Source organism: Bidens hawaiensis, unplaced genomic scaffold, assembly GCF_021521415.1.
Source record: "Bidens hawaiensis isolate Kalapana, Puna unplaced genomic scaffold, B.hawaiensis_p1.1 tig00000864_1, whole genome shotgun sequence".
Classification (NCBI taxonomy): domain Eukaryota; kingdom Viridiplantae; phylum Streptophyta; class Magnoliopsida; order Asterales; family Asteraceae; genus Bidens; species Bidens hawaiensis.
This window is the reverse complement of record NW_027491050.1, coordinates 2,234,800-2,242,647: the sequence shown is the minus strand read 5'-3', so window position 1 is coordinate 2,242,647 and position 7,848 is coordinate 2,234,800. Positions and strand designations below refer to the sequence as shown.

At 31.6% G+C, this 7,848-nt stretch overlaps 1 pseudogene; it reads right to left on the bottom strand.

Moving 5' to 3' along the window:
• Positions 1-2,007: 2,007 nt before the first annotated feature.
• On the bottom strand, positions 2,008-3,680 carry LOC143543323 (putative protein phosphatase 2C 73; annotated as a pseudogene).
• Positions 3,681-7,848: the final 4,168 nt, after the last annotated feature.

The window sequence follows — 7,848 nt, the reverse complement described above, 5'->3', positions numbered from 1 at the left end:
GATAGAGGCTTTCCGAAGATGACAACTGCCGAATCATTCTTGAAGAAAGCTAAAGGTGTAAAGGATCCAAAGACAGGAAAAACCATGGTAAACGTGATGTGGCCTGCAACAAAGAAGGCTACTAATATTCCTGTACCTGATGCAATACCTGATGGAACTTTAGAGAATATGAGATTCTGGATGTTCGACGGTATTACTGCTATAGTCGTCATACGTTTACATAAGGGTAAGGGGCAATACAAATTTGTTGATCCAAAGGATTTGCTCAAGCTTGGAGAACGAGATATCAAGACCCTCAGCAGATTTCAAATCATTGCTGATCCAATCTTTGAAACTGCTGCAAAGGAATACACCAGAATGGTGGCTTCTATTATCAGAACTGGTTATTGGGCAGGTGGTCTAAAGGATGCTAATGTTGATATTATGGAGTATGATTAAAGAACTAAGCTACAAACCAAGGGGGAGATTGTTGGGTCTATACTTGATAGTTTGCACTTAGTTAGGCTTGTTTTTGTGTTTTGTATGTAAACCGAGATCATTATGGATCTCGGTGGGCTTTGGGCTCTTGTTGGGCTAGTATGTTGGCTACCTTATATATAGATCTCTTTGTTTAGGGTTGGTTGGTTGGTTCAGTTGGTGGATTTGGCCATCAAGTATCATTGGTGTATTAAACGACTAATGTAAGCATAGTGCTTAAGCACCCGTCGTTAATAATAACGTGTGTTTTGAAGCAGTCCTTTGTGTTCTCTGTCTTCTTGATATTTGTTCTTAGATCATCTTGTGTTGGATTTCCGCACCAACATCAAGATTAGTTGATATCATATTGAAAGATCCTCCACGGGACTTACAATGTCTTTAATTCTTCTCACATGATTATAATTCCTAGTCATGTTGACGCATCTAGATAAACGTTTTTGTAAAACCATCTTCTTAAATGGGTTTATATAATTTTCAAGATGCACATGTACTCTTATTCTTTTACAAAGCTATACATTTTTAAAGGTATTTCATAATTTCCTTCACATTTTCATTCTTTTTTTTAAACCAAATGTGTCTACACATTTATAATTTGTTATTGGCCACTTACATGCTTCATATATTTCAAGTTTACTATGCAATGAAATGAGGTTCTTGTTTAACATAACTACTTGGCTAATTAGGTCCATTAACTAAGTCTTAAACTCTTATAATTATAGATTTAAATGGAGTTTAGCTTACAGATACTAGAGCTAGAAATATTGAATGAGCAGAGGGTGTTCTTGGCTTCAAAGTGGCTTCAAACTTTTCCAGTGAGTCCTAATTACTTGTTCCTTTGTGTGAATTGCTTGTGGGATGAAGAAATATATATATGTGGGTGTCATGTGGAATGAAAGGCAAGAGGGGTTTGTGGCTGCTCCAAACCGAAACATAGAGCAAAAGAAATAAAAGTGAATGAGTGGGTGGGTTTGTTCTTGTAATATCTTGTGTTTGTGTGTGTTTTTTATACAGGTGCTTGAATGGATGTTAGTCGCAAATTCTATTATTTTATTGTGAAGTGAGTTTGTGTAAAATGGAAGTAATTGGTTAAAGGGCATGGGTTTGGGATTTGATAGAACAAGAAATGGTGGTGACGTATGGAATGGGTGACGATGTGCATTATCTTTAACAAGCATGTTAGATCTTTACTTTTGTTTATGTTTTTAAAATAAGTACAAATGGAAGATGTGATGGTATGTTTGTGTGTATTAATTGAAATCGGCCACTAAGGCCCCTTTGAGCCGTGAGTGTGATTTAAACTTAAATGGTGATTTATATGTTAATTAATAGTAATAAATGTTAATTACAACACATCTATAAATCACTCAAATTTAGATGGGATTAGTTTATATTTGTTTTTTTATATAAACACTCGTTTATTAGTGTATAAAATACCCACTCATACGCGCCCACAAATCATACATCTAAATATATGCAATAATATATAAATAAAAATACATTTAGGCGATCATAAATATAAATATTTTATCATTAATTCTCTATGGTTGCACTTTTATGTGCCGTAATGATGATGTCACAAGAAATGTTGACTTTCTTTGAAATCAAAACTTTTGGAAACTTTTATGGGTGAAATGAAATAGTAATACAAGAAGATTAATTGCATATTTACGATGATAACTCGAGTTTTGAAACAAACCCCATCAGAAGCAAGCACCAGAAATTGGTCTTTCCAGGTGATCAGCCATTGTGTTACTTCAGGCACAGATATAAGTCCAAAATTTTTAATACAGTAATCACCAAAGGCTCTCGACATAGCTAGACAGGGTGCGTCTTCGTGTGGAAGCCACAAACGGTGCACACCTGGCTCATCATCCATGCAGAAAACTCGCCCTTTGCACTCAAGTATGCGCTTAGCCTCATCTGTATGCAGGGATGTGTTCATTTCAGAACCCGTGAACCACTATTATGCCGAAAACCGTATAAACATATGTGCATAGCTCTTCAATGAAAAAGGTTAAAATTCGAACAAAAATCGTTTGTATCTCCCTCCCTATGCTTTCTTTGATTTTAACTCCTCTCTCCTATTTTTTTTTTTTTAAGTTGCAAAAATACGCACAAATCAACATATATACATGTGCATACAGTGTGTGTGCATATATGCATTTAATAAGCAAAGACCATAAATACCATATTATGCATTCTAGTAAATTTATATAATAAGCGGTACAATGGTTAAAACGGTTCTCACAATTCGCACCATTTTCTCAAAAAGTGAAAGAACGTAAAGATACTTACAAGGTAGATTGGGCTTAAAATCACTGTAAGTTGGACGGGTACCAAACATCCATCGTCACTAGTCGTAGCCAGTATCGCGCGTGAATCTCCAACATTTGCTATTATTAAAAGTTCACCTTCTCTAACAACCGCTAAGGTAGTGGTTCCACTGTGGACCGAATCAAATTTGCGTGAGTGTTGGAGATCCAGATCGACATCAGCACAAGTCTTTATGAAAGAGTTGTTCCATGGACGGAACCCATCAACCTTTTTAGGGTCAAGTGAAGCTTCAAGTAACATCTCTTGCCAATTTCATAGCAAAGATGAAGGCATCAAGTCACATACGTGCTTTGCAACATAATGTCCCCATGGGCCATGGCCGTCGAAGATCCCACAAAACATCATGTCCTTTTGGCAACCAAATTCCTACCATTGAAAACCAAAAAAGATTACATTTGTATTTCAAATTTTGAAAAAATGGGAATTTCCTCTTTATACCTCCCACAATGCAACAAAACCAAAAAAGATTTATATTTTTATTTCAAACTTTATAAACGAGAATTTTGTAAACTCTTCAATCATACCTCCCACACGATGCAACAATCTTGATTCACCCCATTTTCACCCCGTTTTGAACAAACCGAAACGAAATTGTTGACATTAGCCTGAAGACCTTAATATCATATCATTCTTCTTTGCATCTTTTGCCATGGCTTCTGCTATCTCTTCCCCATCATCCTCCTCAATACTATTGAATCTCCTCACAGGCAAACACGACTTTGCTAGCCCGTTAAACATCGATGCAAACCGGCCCATGTTAATCAACTTTATCTTCAACAATCATGTTTCCACACATTACAAAGGCTATGAATATTAATGATATATATTTATACAGTCTTACAAGCAATGAATGTGTACAATCAAAACAAAAAAGCAGAGAATATAGTACTCTGACATGGAATTCCAACAATCCACATAGATTGTTTTGTTTGATTTATGATGTTTTTGTCAAGATTACACAAAAACTGAATTTTTTGAGTTTTCAAGTTTCATCATTTCTTTATAGCCTAACTGTTAAGCTAGAAAATTTCCAACAACAGAAACTATAAATTCCATTTGCAATCCTACGTGTCGTGATTTGGTCGCTGACTCCTTTTATGGAGGCCACCAGATTGCTTGATTTTTTAAATGGAGGCCTCTCATTGATTTAACCCAAATTCATGGGTATGGTGGGTCTTACCAAAACCAGATAACTCTTAAACAGGTTATAACATCTCATTAAATTAAAAATTAATCTTACCAATTATTTGATTGGAAAATCCTATAAAATAGGGATATACTAAAATTTAATATCCAATTTAAAAAGAAAATGATATTATTTATAATTAACAAATAATTTTATAGTAAAAAAGATAAGCAGGTCACGGGTCACCAAATCCATATAGCTTTTAAACGGATTATAACATATCATTTATTTATGAAACCATTTCATCATCAAACCATAAGTATATTATTAACTTTCTTACAATAAAGAAAATTAAAATCCAAAAAATAAATACTAAAAAACAAAAAAAATGTAAAACAACCATTCTTTAAAGCCTTCAGATTGTTTTATTTGTAAATGAATGCTTCTCACGCATTTGACCCGAATTCACGGGTAAAAGTCTCACCAAACTCAAATAGCTCTTAAACTGGTTATAATATCTCATTATAATAAAAATTAATCTAATTAAATATTTGATATGGAAACCTATAAAATCGGTATATACTAAAAATTAATATCCGATTTTATTTAAAAAGATATTATTTATAATTAAGAAACAATTTTATAACAAAGAAAATAAACGGGTAATGGGTATCACCAAACCCAGATAGCTTTTAAACCAGATTATAACATATCATTTATTTGTGAAACCATTTTATCATCAAACCTCAAGTATATTAATTATGAACTTTCTTACAATAAATAAAATTCAAATCCAAATATATATATATATATATATATATATATATATATATATATTAAAAACAAATAATGTAAAACAACCCCCGTAATACGAGGGATAAAATCTAGTGAACAATAAACTCAGACCATTAATTCAATGAACTGTTAAACAAACGAATACATCCATAATCACAAAAGAACGAGACCAGAATCACCAACTTTGATGAAACTCTATAAACAGATGAAAATTAAAAGTGAAAACTACAAGTAATTATTTTATTTTTTATAACATACCGTATTACGGGGGTTGTTTTACAATATTCATTTTTAATATTTATATATGTATATTTGGATTTTAATTTTAGTTATTGTAAGAAGTTAATCTACTTGATGTTACATTATAAAATGATTTCACAAATAAATGATATGTTATAATCCGATTTAAAAGATATCTGGGTTTGGTGATACTCATTACTCGTTTATTTTCTTTATTATAAAATTGTTTCTTAATTATAAATAATATATTTTTATTAAATAAAATAGGATATTAATTTTTAGTATATCCCTATTTTATAGGATTTTCATATCAAATATTTTATGAGATTAATTTTTAATATAATGAGATGTTATAACCCGTTAAAGAGCTATCTAGGTTTTGTGAGACCTTTACCCGTGAATTTGGGTCAAATGCGTGAGAAACCTTCATTTATAAATAAAGCAATCTGATGGCTTGAGAGAATGGTTGTTTTACATTTTTCGTTTTTTAATATTTATTTTTTGGATTTTAACTTTCTTTATTGTAAGAAAGTTAATAATATACTTAGTGTTTGATGATGAAAGAGTTTCATAAATAAATGATATGTTATAACCCGTTTAAAATCTATCTGGATTTGGTGACCCATGACCCGCTTATGTTTTTTACTACAAAATTATTTATTAAATATAAATAATATCTTTTTCTTTTTAAATTGGATATTAAATTTTAGTATATCTCTATTTTATAGGATTTTCATATCAAATAATTGGTAAGATTGATTTTTAATTTAATGAGATGTTATAACCCATTTAAGAGCTATCTGGTTTTGGTAATACACATACCCATGAATTTCGGTTAAATGAATGAGAGGCCTCTATTTAAAAATTAAGCAATCTGGTGGCTTCCATAAAAGGGGGGAGCGACCACATCGCGACATGTAGGATTTTAGGGTTTTCGTTTATATATATTATAGATATATGTTTAGGTTAAAATAAAAACCCACTTGAGTTGTGAAAACTCTATAAACCCATTCTCAACCACATGTTTTTAATTTAAGATTAAATCTTGTGGTTCACAATTAAAGTTAATAAAAAATGTTAAAGTTTTCTAACACTTTCTCTTTTTTGAAAACATATATATAAATTACTAAAAAAATAGCAAAACATTTTTTTTTATGTTTTCGATGTTTTGTATTAAATGTAACAACATATATTACATGTCACAAAAAAAAAAAAAAGATGTTACATAGGGTTTTCACGGGTTTTCTCAACTCAATAGGGTTTTCAAACTATACTTCTCCTATATATATATATATATATATATATATATATATATATATAACGTACAATAATTGGTTATTGTACGTTAGGTACGCAAGCTTTTTGAACGTCGATTTCAATTTCACGCGGTGGCATAATTGTAAATAACTTAAATTTAATTCTATGATCTAATTCATCAATTGATTCATCAAGCGTCCATCCATATCAATATAATTCAACCGTCAATCAGTATTAAACTAATTTGCAGATCGATATCAAACTAATTGAGTTAATTATCTACCCCTAAAAACTTCAAAACGGACAAAGCTACAGCGTGTGCCCTAAGTGTGAAATTGAAGAACATATTAAAAGTGTCAAATTGAAGACCTTGAATGCATAACGCAGAGGATTCCTTTATTTAACTTCCTCTGCCAAAAGCACTTGATCCTTTTTATCTCCATCTAAAAGCAGTAGCACATCAAAAACGATGATATCTAACAGCTTGGTACCAAAAGGATCTTCCAATAAAGCCAAAAATCCAGGCTTTAATACTGCATAAATCAAGTAATATACAACAATTTAAACATAATTCATAAACTGACAAATACTAAAGTGATGAACTTATAATCCAAAACTAACAAAAGTGTCAAATTGAAGAACGTATTAAATTAGAAACGTATTAAGTTTTCCCTTAAAATGAACACTAATAAATAAAACTAGAACGTATTAAGTTTTCCCTAAAAACTTCAAAACGGACAAAGCTACAGTTGTAGCTTTAGAAACTTATTTATAAAACTTCAAAACGTATTAAAAAAATAAATTTTTTTTCAACCAGAACGTATTAAAAGAACGTTTTATCAAAACGTATAAGAAGAAATCAATTTTATTTCAAACTAGAATGTATTAATAGAACGTTTTATCAAAATTTATTTCAAACGTATAATATGATTTAATACGTTCAGCTAATACGTTCCATCTAATACGATTTAAACCTTTAAACGTTCAACTAAAACGTTTTTAGCTTTAAACGTTCAATACTTCAATGTCAAAAACCCATCATCCAGAAATCAAAATTGATCGATTGAAGCTTTAAATTGATGATTAATTGAATCGATTTCAAGATTAACCGATCAATTGGCTTCAATTTCAATTCAGCTAAACAAACCTGTGACGGGTTTTGCGTTTTTCCGATGAGTTCGTTGTCAACGGCGATGATGGTGACGAAGAGTGTTGATGGCGCCGGCGATCGAAGGTGAAGGAGGTGTGTTGATGTCGGCGATTGGTGGTGGAGACGGATTGAGGGAGAGGGACGAGCAATAGAGTGTAATGGTGATTTTGGGTTTTGAAAATCTAACGGTTGGAAGTCTCGCGTACGTAATGTACGATAAAGGATTATTGTATTCTAACCTATATATATATATATATATATATATATATATATATATATATCTGTGTGTGTGTTACAGTATGTACACATGAATTTAGGATGTAAACGGGTCAAGCCTGAGCTCCGCTCATTTAACAAACAAGAGCACATGGTGGACTCATTTTGAGCTCTATTTATTAAGCTCGGGCAGGGTTTGTGCGCAATTTGTTTAAGTTCGGGCTGCGCGAGCTCGACTCGTTTATTATTTATT